Source organism: Macaca fascicularis, chromosome 1 (assembly GCF_037993035.2).
Source record: "Macaca fascicularis isolate 582-1 chromosome 1, T2T-MFA8v1.1".
NCBI lineage: Eukaryota > Metazoa > Chordata > Mammalia > Primates > Cercopithecidae > Macaca > Macaca fascicularis.
Window position 1 is genome coordinate 170,875,951 of NC_088375.1, and position 14,535 is coordinate 170,890,485.

General features: G+C 40.5%; 1 protein-coding gene and 1 pseudogene across 3 annotated transcripts in view; one reads left to right on the forward strand and one right to left on the reverse strand.

The window, feature by feature from the left end:
* The window catches only part of ROR1 (receptor tyrosine kinase like orphan receptor 1), a 408,557-nt gene that overhangs the window by 333,907 nt on the left and 60,115 nt on the right, over positions 1 to 14,535 (reverse strand). The gene's annotated exons all lie outside the window — the stretch shown is intronic.
* LOC102127322 (cofilin-1 pseudogene) lies at positions 7,166 to 7,788 on the forward strand (annotated as a pseudogene).

Genomic DNA, 14,535 nt, shown 5'->3' on the forward strand with positions numbered 1-14,535 from the left:
CTGTAAATTGGGCCCCAGTATCTCCTGCTATGCACCCCCAACATAGGTTCTATAAGTTTGGACTTTGTCTCTTCAGTTCCTTAGAACACATAATGTGTTCTGTGTACAATGGATGTAAAGCAAACTAATTAGGGCCAAAGTAGGCTTTGATGAAGATAATTCTACTCAAGCAGAAACTCAAATCTGCCCTATAATATAGCTAGAACGATATAGCTAGAACAGGAGGAAAAGGAAAAAAAAAATCTCGTCTTTGCTCTAACATCTTTACTCAACTTGACATATCTTTATACATCCAAACTGTGATAGTTTCTCTCATACATGTTGAATAAGCAAAATCTAAAAATACTTCCAATACCAAGAGTTAGAAAGGGTAAAGAGCAACGGGAACTTATATCCTGTAGGAAGGAGCTCACACTGGCATAAGGCTGTTGGAGAGCAATTCCGCAGCACCTAGGGAAGCCAAAGACATGCATACTCTATTCTATTCCTAGGTATTTGGCCTAGAAAAAGTTCGCCCATTTTTACAGAAAGACAAGTCAAAGTTTTCATGGCAGCATTGTTTATAATACACAAAAAATGAAGACAGGTGAATGGGTACATTAATTGTGATTTAGTTGCTGTGCATACTTACTGCACAATACTAAAATAACTTCTTAGATCAACATGCAATTCCTAAATTAACAAAGTTAATATCAAAAACATAACATTGAGCAAAAATAGCAAGATGTATGACAGGTACAGTAAGTTCCCATTTATACACAATTTAAAAATAGGCAAAGCACTATTTTTAGTAGCCCTATTAGTGCATTTATGCACAGAGAGCAAAAATATAAAAACATGCCTGGGAATGAAAAGACATCACATTTAGAAGAGAGATTATCTCTGGAGAAGAAAAGAGACAGGATTTAGGGGGGGTACACCAGGAGCTTTTGTTGTATCTATAATGTTTTCTTTCTTTTAAAAATCTGAAACAAATAAAAAATATTTTTATCTAAAATGGGTTTTGTTTGCTTTTCTGTGTACTTAAAATATATCAGAGGTTGAAAAAGAAAACAAAGCATGATGGCTTAGTCATGGATTGGTCTAGATATCCAGGAATCTGAGATGGGAGGAAAAACAAAAATCCATCTACTGTTTTGGAGCATTTTAGTTATTTTTATTCATTTATTTATTTTGAGACAGGGTCTCACTCTGTCATGCAGGCTGGAGTGTGGGGTACCATCACTGCTTACTGCAACCTTGACCTCCTGGGCTCAAGTGATCTTCTTATCTCAGCCTCTGGAGTAGCTGGGACCACAGGTACACACCACCACACCCGGCTAACTTTTTAAATTTTCGTAGAGATGAGGTGTCACTATGTTGCCAAGGATGGTCTCAAACTACTGAGCTCAAGTGATCCTCTGGCCTCGGCCTCCAAAAATGCTGGGATTACAGGTGTTAGCCACTGCTCCTGACCCTATTTTAGGCATTTTAAACAAGCCTGATGGCCATCACAAACTCTTGGCATGGTGTCAAGCCAAAAGTAAATACAGGCTAAATATTGAAGAATAAACAAACAAAAAAAAACAATAAACTAATGAACTGAATGGGTTGCTATACATGCCTTTGGTTAATGTAAATAGAAAACAATAATTACCATTGATAATTTGAAATTCAAACCACTTCTAAATGTGGGTCCATGGACAGCTCTGAAAGACATCATTAATTAAAAAAAGATTGAAAACAAGTGGGCAAAGAAACCCTTGAATACTTTAAGATCCTTAACATTCCATGTTTTTTCTTTATTTCAGAGCCAGGCATAGCACACTCATCCCATTCTTGTCACCTAAGGACCAGGAGGAGTTCATTGCCATAACAGACCCCAGGACGCTGCCCACAGCCTGACATATCAATAAGTCTTTAGGTATCTAAGTGAATTAAAGAGCTCTTCTGAGCCTATGTGAAGAATTCGCAGCATTTTTCTGCTCTGTTCACTTGGTTGACTGGGTACATTAAGATTCTAAATCATTCTGTCTTCACGAATGTAGGTTTGTCCCTTTGGGGACAAAAAATTTCCAGGATGATAACCATGATTTCAAACTCCTGATCATTACAGGGGAATATACAGGCTTGATGAACTCAAGCAGAAATCCACTGCCAGACGTTTTTGCCATTATTGATTTTTTTTTAATTCCAAATGAATTTTAAAATAACCAAAATAAGATACATGGCACATTCATCTAAGCCTAGTAATTAAATCCAAAAAAGCAGTTCATAGTAGTTTAAGCAAAAAGAATAATTTTAGAAAGTACCACAGGCCTCCACTATTTGAAATCAATTAGTTTTTTAGTTTCCTTATGTTATTAAAATATTAATTGACTTTTAAATATAATCCTGAAGCTTCCTTCGAAATACCTTCTTCAAGGAAAGGGGCATATATTTATAGTGTTCTTTTAAAGTTTAACAAAAGAAGGATTCAAACTGAGTTACCTCCACTCTGCAAAGTCTTTTTTCAAATGTGTAACAGGATCTTACTGCAGTCACTCGGTCTGCTCTCCACACAAAGAAAGACTGGAAAGCATTTGTGTTATGCTTCTGGAGTTAAAAATGAAGACGCCTTTTTGTTTCCATCAGTTCTTTTTTATTAATAAGGTGGCCACACCAAGTCAGAAATTATAACCATCTGCTTTAGCCATTAAATACAGATTCAAAGGCCTAATGATAAAGTGACCTCTTTATTAATAACAGAAAGCGACAAGTAGCCATTTTCCCAGAGTGTTCACGGAAATAAATCAATCTGTAGGTCCAGGTATCGGCTGCATCGGTTTTCTCTTCGATTTGGCCTTTATTGTTTTAAATCACTCAGGAAACAAAAAGGGAGGTCAGGAAGTACGTTTTCCATGAGTTTTGTTTTTACCTCTGCTCTTGATGAGATGCCACTTAGCCCACCTCACATAACTTGAAGACACGATCTTTGATTCTCCACATCACAGAAGAATCATCCCCACGCACCATCTAACGAGTGAGTAGACACACGGGACTTATCAGCCGCAGGGAGCATATCTGAATCAAAGCCTCAAACAAAGGTGTAGGAAAACCACAGCTCCGTCAAAGGAAACAATAGTGGAATCACTGCAGCTGTATTTTAAAATGGTAGGAACACAGCCCCTTGTTTTCTTTAATTCACATATTAGAATTTTAATTATCAAGTTGCTAAAGTGCGGTGGCTTTCAATTGAAGTGGGTTTTATCGACCCAGCCTCACGGGGCAGACAGAAGTCCTTTGTTGCGCTGCCAGATGCACAGAGACGCCAGCATGGCACCATCCACGTCCTCTGCCTCAGATCCTTCTGGCAGGAAGCCTCTACCACCACCTAGAGCACAGGAGTCTCTGGGAGATGAATCTCCCTGGCCCTTGTCCAAGGGGCTTTATTACTGGAAGGACCAGAAAGATCTCTTTACAAACCTGATCTTTCTCCTTGCCCAATCTATAGGCTGGTACCAGAAGAAACAGCAGAAGACTGAACTGCTATGGTGGAAGTCGGCCGTGAAGGATGAGTAGTTCTTGCGGGGAATACTTTGTGAAGGCTGTGAACACTGCTGTCCCACCACAGGGAGAATGTCCCCCCAAGTTTTGTCTTTACTACACAGTTGAAACCCTCTAGAAACACACAACACCAAGGCACGGAGCCAGCATGTACAGCCCCAACACCGCTTGCTCCTCTCCCTGGCTTCCTGTTTCCCAATTTCCCCTTGCTGTTTCCCTCACTCCCACCACTCTGGAGAAGGCAGTCACCATCTTTCAGGGGGAAGAAGACCTCCACAGGGCTGTGGGGACAGAAGCAAGAACACCGGACTGATAGTTCAACAGAGGCCCATGGAAGCCAGCCTGGAGGAGACAGTCGGGGAGTTCTCGTAACCAGCCAAATCCTACAGATCCCCCTTAGCAACTTCACCTCCAGGGCCCATGTCCTGTAGTCAGTAGAGTCCTTGCTCTGCAGTAACATGCTGTGCCTCATTAGGAGTGTTAGTGAGCTTCTCGAGGCCTCACTATTCTTCCTCATAAAATAAGAGCGCAGAGTCAGGTCATGTCAAAAGTCCCTTGAAGGCTTAGGATTCTATAACGTTATATCACTTCCTTTATCTATTGCCTCAGTTCCCTCAAGTATCGAGCCATGCAGTTGCAGATGATTTTAAGTCCCTTTCCAACACAGAGGCTCTATGATTCCGTTGATGAAGCCAGATCACAAGCAAGGATCATGCTCTTAATCTCAGTGGCTCTTTCTTTGCCAAATAATGATAGGAATGTACTTCAGCTGAATGCCCGCATCTCAGCTACCAGTACATCTGGTTGGGAAACCTACAGCTACTTCTATCTGCCCACTTGCCAACACGGAAATCTTCAAACAAAGAAAGGATGATTCATGGCATCTTTAATAGGGCCCCCACCTTGACATTAAATCTTGAGCTGAGGTTATCGAAAACAGCAAGTATACAAAGAACTTACAGCCTGAGAGCAAGCCAGAGACTGTGCAGGTGGCTGGAGAGAAAATTGACAAGAGTTACAAAGAAAAGGTGCATTGAGTTAATAGAAAATAACTCTGGTATTGAGGAACAGGGGCTGAAAACAGATGTGAGGGGCAGGCCTCATCACGAGGAGTGAAAGCAAGAACCACAGCTGATTTCTCAAACACACACACACACACACACACACACACACACACACACACACACACACATTCTGTCTCTCTCTCTCGCAAACAAAAAATATAAAAAAATATAAAATTCACTATGCTGGCCCCAGGGTGTGGGTTGCAGTGCCCTTCAAGGAATATTGTAGAGCTGAAAACTGATTAGACATAGCACCCAAAAACTAGTATTCCAGAAGAAGTTTGAAGCTAAAGACGTCAGTTTCACATACTAGAGGAGGTGCTGAGTATAAAAACACAAGTTCAGGCTCCATCTAAGCTTCATGATCTTTTATAAATTACTAAATCTCTACACCAAATTCCTCATCTGTGGATGGAGACTACAAATATCCAGTCTATCCAAAAATAGATATTTAAAGCAGGTAAAATACATACAAGTATCTGGGGCACAGCAGACACTTCCAAAAGTTGGAAGTTACTATGAAGATGCATGCAGGTATCAGAGATCAGAACACAATAGTGGGTCAATCCAGAGATACAAACAGAAATCAAAAAAAGGCAGGCAGTGGCAAAAAAAGGCAAAACAGTGGGTTACGGGTTGAAACAGGAACCTAAAAGAAATTCTCCAGCATCATCACTTTTAATAAATATCTACTGATGTTACTGATGTTAAGGAGAAGAAAGCAGATTGCCAGATGAGTGATAAAAGATGACCTCACTCATTGAAAGAGAAAGAGAAGCAAAAACATGAAGCCAAGGAAGACAGATTATAGAGACATACTCCAAATACTATTATAATAGTAGTTATCACAACTACTAGTAGGGTTACTTCAGGTTTTTTTGTTTGTTCATTTATCAATATTTTCCAAATACTTGTTTTTATTTCAAAGTTAATAAAAAATGGCACCTTAAACATTTAATAATAGGCCCTGAGTAGCTGTTCTTTCAGGGAAGCTGAAGCCCTGGAGAAGATCATTGGCATTCTGAAATCAAGGCTGTGCTCTAATTATTTGAAAGTTCTTAACATATGTATGGAGAAACTCACCCAGTCTATAAATATATGTAGAAGGCCTTCTTAATTCAAAAGTATGACATTAGACATTTCAGGGAAAAAAAAACATAAACTCCCAAAGAGTCTCCATCTCATTAGGGAATTAGATATGCTCACATTAAATTATAACTCACAATGCAGGGTGCACTAATGTAACAATGAATTCAAGGAGAGTGATTTGAGCCAGGCTGAGGACAACTGGCAGACTTCAAAAGGCGGGAAAAAGTCACTTTCTGTTGCAGAGACAATTTAATTAAAAAGAAGCTCCTTTCTACCCCCTCCTCCAGGTAATAGAGAATTCATTGTATTCCGAGGAACTGAAGATCTTACCAGAAGGCAGATTGCATGACCTTCCAATTGCAATAGATTCTTTCAGGAAAGGGAGTAATTAAGATTGCCTAGAAGGGGCTGCTTTATTTCATTGAGGAGGTAACTTTAAACAGGCTGCCTCACCACATGCACCACACTCAACAAGCAAACTCCCTACACTGGACTCCTATAGGGCCTAATTCTCACCTCAGCCCCAACTTTACCCAGATTCTCTCACCTGTTATTATTAAGCTACTTAGCTGCCTTCCACCCTTCATCCCTAGACCCCAAATACCCTAGCAGACTGTGAATTCCTTTTGTTCTTTCGTGTACTCATCCACCATTTTCTTCAACACATGCTATGTGCTAGCAACACAAAGACAAATAAAACAACCCCCATCCCCATAAAGTTAATAGTCTAGCAGCAGTAACTGACTTATTAGTAGATATTTATAGCTCAATGGCCGACATGTGCATGGAGCATCCAAGAGAAGGAAGAGGATGTGCCTAACCAGCGTGAAGCCTGGCAATAGGGTTTGGAGGACATTGCAAGAAGAGTGGGTGGCAGGAATAAAGGCACTAACCATGGTGAAAAGGGACACAGAGTGAGCAGAAAACCATGTAGCCTGATCTTAAAGTGTGAGGCAGAGAGTGGAAAAACACAACCATACCAGCCAACATTTACTGAGGGCTAACCCTGTGTGAGCTGATTAATTCTCACCAACCCATGAGGTAGGTTTTATCATCCTAATGTTAGCAATGAGGAAACGAGGCTACAAAGGTTAAGCCACTGGGGCAGTAAAGGAGATAATCACTCTGATATGCTGCCCTCCTAAGTCTAGATGGATCAGCAAGGGCTGGTCTGAAAATCCTTTTGGTATCATGCTAAGGAGCTTGGGCCTTTCCTATAGACAACAGGCAGGCAGTAAATGGCTTTAAGCCGGAAAGAGTCAGATCTGTGTCTCAGGAGGCTACTTCAGCAAGGTGTGGAGGACTGATATGAAGAGAGACCCACCCAGACTTAGGGAAATCAGCTAAAAAGTTGTTGCAGTCTTCCTATGAGCAATGTCCATCTAATGGTGCAAAGAAGGAGCAGAGGGCAGTCGGGTCCCGGCAGCGGCTGCAGAGCTCTCGTCTTCTGCGGCTCTCGGAGCCCTCTCCTTTTCGCTTCCGGAAACATGGCCTCCGGTGTGGCTGTGTGATGGTGTCATGAACATGTTCAACGGCATGAAGGTGCGTAAGTCTTCAATGCCAGAGGAGGTGAAGAAGCACAAGAAGGCAGTGCTCTTCTGCCTTGGTGAGGACAAGAAGAACGTCATCAAGAAGATCCTGGTGGGCAATGTGGGCCAGACTATCGACAACCCCTGTGCCACCTTTGTCAGGATGCTGCCAGATAAGGACTGCCACTACGCCCTCTATGACACAGCCTACAGGACCAAGGAGAGCAAGAAGGAGGACCTGGTGTTTATCTTCTGGGTCCCTGAGTCTGCGCCCCTTAACAGCAAAATGACCTATTCCAGCTCCAAGGACGCCATCAAGAAGAACCTGACAGGGGTCAAGCATGAATTACACGCAAACTGCTATGAGGAGGTCAAGGACCGCTGCACCCTGGCAGAGAAGCTGGGGGGCAGTGCGGTCATCTCCCTGGAGGACAAGCGTTTGTGAGCCCCTTCTGGTCCCCTGCCTGGAGCATCTGGCAGCCCCACATCTACTGTTGGGGGTTGCAGGCTGTTCCCTTCCTCTCAAACCTGAAGGGCTGGGGAGGATCCCAGCAGAGGGAGTGCAATCCCTTCACCCCAGTTGCCAAACAGACCCCCCACCCCCTGGATTTTCCTCCTCCCTCCATCCCTGATGGTTCTGGTCTTCCCAAACTGCTTTTGATCTTCTGATTCCTCTTGGGTGGAAGCAAACCAAATTCTCCCCAGGCACCCCAGTTGTGGCGTGGCCTGTATTTTTTTTTAACAACACCCCCACTCCCCACCTTTTCCTCCCCCTTCCTATGCTGCCAACTTCTAACCGCAGTAGTGACTCTGTGTTTGTCTGTTTAGTTCTGTGTATAAATGGAATGTTGTGGAGATGACCCCTCCCTGTGACAGCTGGTTCCTCTCCCTTTTCCCCTGGTCACTGCTACTCACGGAAGCAGGAGCAGTAAGGGACCTTCGATTAAAAAAAAAAAAAAAAAAGAAGGAGCAGAGGGAACAGATGCAAGAAGTATTTGTTGGGAGACATTCTCCATGAGTCCCTTCGGTTTCTGCACATCTCGTGAGCAAAGCACAGGCTGCCCTTGGTTCCAGACTAACTTTTCAAAGATGTTTATATGGAGAACAGCCTTGGAAGAAATGATCTCCCTCTGGAGCAAAGGTGAAGCATCTTTGTTACTCAATATAAAAGATTTGGTTTCCTTAAGTTCAGAATTCCTCTCCTGTAACACAATGCACTGCATGTATGGATGTCACCTGGCCGTCTTCATGACATCCTATGGGAGTTGGGTCTTGGAGAAACACTCTGGCTATTGCTATTGCTATGACTAATAAAGTTCTTTGTCTTTAACCCAGGAATCCTTAGTCTTTTGCCAGCATCCATGTAACTGTGGCAGGCAAGTTCATTTGCAAGTAAGATAAAGTCTCAAATCCTTCACAGTTCTTGATGATATTTAGGGGGAAAAAGTCAGCAGGATTGGTGAATGGCCAAATGTAAAACGTTAGGGAGAAAATGGAATCAAAGATTACTTGTGGTTTTTTTGTTTGTTTGAAGGTTGAAGTTTGGACAGTGGTGTGAATGGTTACTTTAGACAGAGGTGTCACTAACAGAGGTGGAATATATAACAGGTACAAGAATTTAATATGTAGTGAGGCATAGTGGGTGCTGAGGATGAGATAATAATTCAGTCTGGAGACCTATGAGACATCCATGTGGAAGTATCCAACACAGAGATGAATAATGAAGACAAAAGGGTAAGGGCTGGGGTTAAAGATATATGGGGGTCATTAGCATCAGGGTGTAGCTAAACTCATGATATTGGATAAAATCCTCTTACATATAGAAACCATCATATTCATCCTTAAATCCTTAGTCCCCTGCAGAGAGCTTTGCACAATGTATATGCTCAATAAAAGTGTGTCAATGAAATAGCTAAAAACAGATCCAGAATTAGTTGTATCCTTTATTTAAATTAAAATTGCTTCAGTGGTTATCGAAGTAATGCTAATTCAGGTTTTCTCAAATCAGAGTCTCAAATACAGGGTCTGTACATTTTTTTCACATGAAATACAACCAGTTTCATACACAAATAATTACAAATTCATCATTCTCATAGATGTAATATGGAAGCAGAACAAAATTCTAAGACTCATAATTTCATTGATTAAAAAGCAGTATTGTTGGTTATCTTACTGGAGAAAAAAATTCTACTATCCACAGGATCACTTCTACCTTCATTCATTTAAAAACACAAAAAACTGGCTGGGCGCAGTGGCTCACGTCTGTAATCCCAGCACTTTGGGAGGCTGAGGCTAGCGGATCATGAGGTCAAGTGATCAAGACCATCCTGGCCAATATGGTAAAACCCCGTCTCTACCAAAAATACAAAAACTAGTCGGGCATGGTGGTGTGCACCTGTAGTCCCAGCAACTTGGGAAGTTGAGGCAGGAGAATTGCTTGAACCCGGGAGGCAGAGGTTGCACTGAGTCGAGATTGTGCCACTACACTTCAGCCTGGCAACAGAGCAAGACTTCATCTCAAATTAAAAAAAAACAAAAAAAAAAAAAACAAAAACAAAAAAACACCTTACTGAGGACCTACTCTGTTCATGGAACTGTGCTGAAATCTGTAAGGGATCTAAAAAGCATAAAAGTCCCTTCCTTAAAGGAAATTACAAAAGCAGGGTGGTGACACATACACCAGACTAGAATTTAGTTCCAAGTTCCAGATTTAGCAATTTTATGACCTTGAGCAAGTTACTTAACCTCTACAACCTTTAGTTACTAAACTTCTAAAAAGAAAATAGTGAAAACGCATACCTCATAAAAGGCAATAAGATTTACATTTTGTAATACGTGTAGAGTGTGTATTATAATACTCCATCAAAAGTGGTGGCCAGTATGATTACCATCATCATAAACTGATTGGGGAAGAAATACTCATAGAAATACTCACAGAAAAACCATTCAGTGAAGGATAGTCCAGAACATTATAAATGCCATTGAAGTGCTAAAGCGCTAGAAATGCAGACCCTTAGGAACCTGTTGAGAACAGTAGTAGTTACCACTGTGTTTTAACTTATTTAAACCAGCCCAATAAACCTATGAGTGAATAGTATTATTCCCATTTTCTAGATGAGAAAATTGACACCCAGGCAAGTCAAGTAACATACCCAAGTTCACCCAGCCGAAAGTGGTGGAGCAGGAAATAAACCCAGGCTGTCCGGCTCCAGAGTCTGATGCCTAGCTGGCTCCTCAGGAAGAATCATGCATTTTTATAACTTACATTTTGAAAAGAAAAGAACTGAACTCTTTGAAAGTATTTGCCTTCAACTCAAAACTATTATACAAATACTATTCTACTCAGAATTGAAAGATTGTTTTAAAATATCTAAACAGGGCCAGGTGCGGTGGCTCAGACCTGTAATCCCAACACTTTGGGAGGCCAAGGTGGGTGGATCACCTGAGGTCAAGAGTTCGAGACCAGCCTGGTCAACATGGTGAAACCCCATCTCTACTAAAAATACAAAAAAATTAGCCAGGCGTGGTGGCCCGCACCTGCAGTCCCAGCTACTGGGGAGGCTCAGGCAGGAGAATCGCTCAAACCTGGGAGGCAGAGGTTGCAGTGAGCCCAGATCACGCCATTGCCCTCCAACCTGGGTGACAAGAGGGAAACTCCATCTCAAAAAAAAAAAAAAAAAAACCAAAAATCTAAACAGACAAGCAGAGAGACTTTTCTAGGTTTGCTCAGGTCCTATTCCACAGATTCTGATAACTGTGAAGGAAGAAAGATTTAATGCGTCGCACTGAACACTGTATAAGACAAAATCACGGTGCATCGTGGACAGATGCACAAAATCCAAAGTGACTCAAAGTGTAGGGGTTTGGGCTTAAAGCTCTGAGGCACCTTTATGAAATAAAATGACTCCATTTACCAACTCTCATTTTCTACTGTTCATAAGCACTTCCTTAAGCTTAATTTAATATATACCCCTCTCAGATGCAGAGTTTTAGGGGGTTGTTTTTCCCTTTACATGTGAATAATGTAACAGACTGATGGGATATATTCAGCCACTGTGTAGGGCCACCTTGGACTTTCATCAAATTTTGTTTTATTTAATTTTCAAAGACAATAATGATGAAATACCCTAAATATCCAACCACTGAGTGATGGCTAAATAAACCATGTAGGCTGTGCTCACTCAGTGTTATATCACACAAAACACTAAAGATAATATTTCGCCAAGCAAGGCTGCATGTGCCTGAAGTCCCAGCTTCTCAGGAGGCTGAGGCAGGAGGATCACCTGAGCCCAGGAGTTCAAGTACAGCCTGGGCAACATAGAAAGACCCAATCTCAAGGAAATAAAAAAGAAAAACAATAGCTATAAAGACTTGAAAAAATAGTATATATATTAAGTGAAAGAAAAAACTTGCTACAAAATAGCATCGACAAGATGATTACATTTATGGATGAAAATGTATGCATAGGGCAAAAAAGCCTGAAGGAAATGTACCAAAATATTAAAAGTGATTTTTTGTGTTAATAATATGAGCCTGGGGAGATTTAATAGTCTTTCACTTTCTCAATGTTTCTTTATTTTCTGAATTTTCTTTGATACATATATTAGTTTTTAATTGCAGTAAACCAATATAGAAACAAAAAAGTTCAGTGTGCTATGCATTGCACTACAGAGCCTTCTTACACTTTTTAAGTGTTCAGAATATTTGTATTACAGACAGATTAGTGAATAGATGCCAAATTAGATAGATAGATAGATAGATAGATAGATAGATAGATAGATAGATAGATAGACATTCTTTTACCAAAACATTACAGAATAACTCCTCTTAGAAATACAGTCAAAATCTGGCTTCCCCATCCAATTCAGCTGTCTCTTTCTTTAAACCAATGAACCATCTATTTCTTTAAGGTAAATGTTACTTAAAAGCATCTTAGATGGATAGATCTGACTTTTTAAGCCCTAAATAGAGGGTACAGGTAACCAATTAATGCATGAATTACAGCCATGCGTCACTTAACAACATATGTTCTGAGAAAAGCATCCTTAGTTGATATGCTTGCTGTCATGTGAACATCACAGAGCGTACTTACACAAACTTAGATGGTATAGCCTACTCCACCCCTAGGCTTTATGATATGGCCTATCGCTCCGAGGTTACAAACCTGTACAGCACATTACCACACTGAATACTGTAGGCCACTGTCACACAATGGTATCTGTATAGCTAAACATACCTAAACATATAAAAGATGCAGTAAAAATACAGTATAAAAGATTAAAAATGTTATACCTGTAGAGACCACTTACCATGAATGGAGCTTGCAGGAATTAGAAGTTGCTCTGGGTGAATCGGTGTGAGTGAAAGTGAAAGCATAGGACATTACTATACACTACTGTAGACTTTATAAACACTGTACACCTAGGCCACACTAAATTCATGAAGTATTTTTGTTTCTTCAATAATAAATTAGACTTAGCTTACTGTAACTTTTTTACTTTATAAACTTTTTATTTTTTAACTTTGGACTTTTTCATAATGCTTAGCTTAAAACATAAACACATTTTACAGCTGTAAAAAAATATTTTCTTTATATCCTTGTTCCATAAGCTTTTTTCTATTTAAACGTTTTTAAGTTAAAAATTAAGACATAAACAGGTCAGGATCATCAATATCACTGTCTTCCACCTCCATGTATTGTCCCCTAGAAGCTCTTCAAGGGGCAATAACAATGCCTTCTTCTGAAATACCTCCTGAAGAACCTGCCTGAGGCTGTTTTACAGGTAATGTTTTGTTTTAGAAGCAAAAGCAGTACACTCTCAAATAATAATAATAAAAAGTATAGTAAATACACAAACCAGTAACATAGTTGTTTATTACTATTATCAAGTATCAAGTATACTATTATCAGTATACAAGTAGGTATATGTATATAACTGGCAGTGCTATAGTTATACAGGACTGGCAGGGCAGGTTTATTTACACCAGCATCACCACAAACACATGAGTAATGCACTGTACTACAACATTACAACAACTACAGCCTCTCTAGGAGTTTTTCAGCTCCATTATAACCCTATTGGACCACCATCTTATATGCAGTTCTAACGTTGACAGAAAGATGATTATGCAGTGCCTGACTGTAGCTACCATACAAATGTGACAGGAAGAGTAACTTAGCTCATACACAATTACATGCATACTTACTTTTTAAGAGACAGAATCTCGTTTCTGTCACCCAGGCTAAAGTGCAGTGGCAGGATCATGGTTCACTGCAGCCTCGATCTCCTGGACTCAATTGATCCTCCCACCCCAGCCTCCCAAGTAGCTGGGACTTCAGGCACACGCCACTGTGCCCAGCTAATTTTTGTATTTTTTGTAGAAACAAGGTCTCACTATGTTGGCCAGGCTGGTCTGGAACTCCTGGCCTCAAGCAAAGATACACACTTTCTTTTGGCAGCCACAAACAATTAATTACCAATATAAATGTCAATATGACACATTGAAACTGCTTTTCAGAAAAGGTTATCCAAACTTAATTTTGTCAAAGAAAAAAACCTACTCTACTGGCCAGAAAGTACTGAGTTCAGTCCAATGAAATGACTAGAATAGCTACACAAACTACATAGTGAACTTTGGAGGCTGTTTCCATCTGGAAATGTGCATCATGTACACATTGCCCCATATGCCACCAGTAATGCTTTAACCACTTTCAAAACACCAGCCATAACACAATCCGAAAAAGAATAATAGTATGCATATTTTTAAAAAAAGAATATAATTATTGGAAGAGCTTTGGGAAATTAACGCAGCCCTACTGTGGAGGTCAAATTCATACGCAGTATAAAATGAAAACAAATCTGACATACTGAACACTTGTCATGTGGCTCTTACAGGGTAAGCACAATTTTCAACGCTGGATAGAAACTGGAGTCCAGTGGAAAGTACAGATGATTGACTACCCTTCTTTACAGGGAACAGAAACATTCTCTTAGACCCCTGCTGCTTTGGCCAAGTTAAGCTCAGCCTCATCATGCCATTCATCCAAGACAGGGCACCAATGTCTTGATGCTGGTTAACAGATAATTCCAACAGGCACACACACTTCATCACTGTAAGAGGCACCTCTATGTGGTTGTCAGCCTTTAGCGATATCAACTCAACAGGCCCACAAGCTTTTTACAAAATAAACACAAATTAATTGGGAGACAAAGATGGAGGGATAGGAGGGGACATTTTTAAAAAGACAGAAAGTCAATTGCATTAGTGGTCACAAAAGAACCAGGGGTGTTTTTGTTTGGTAGTGGATCAGCTACATGCAGAATGTT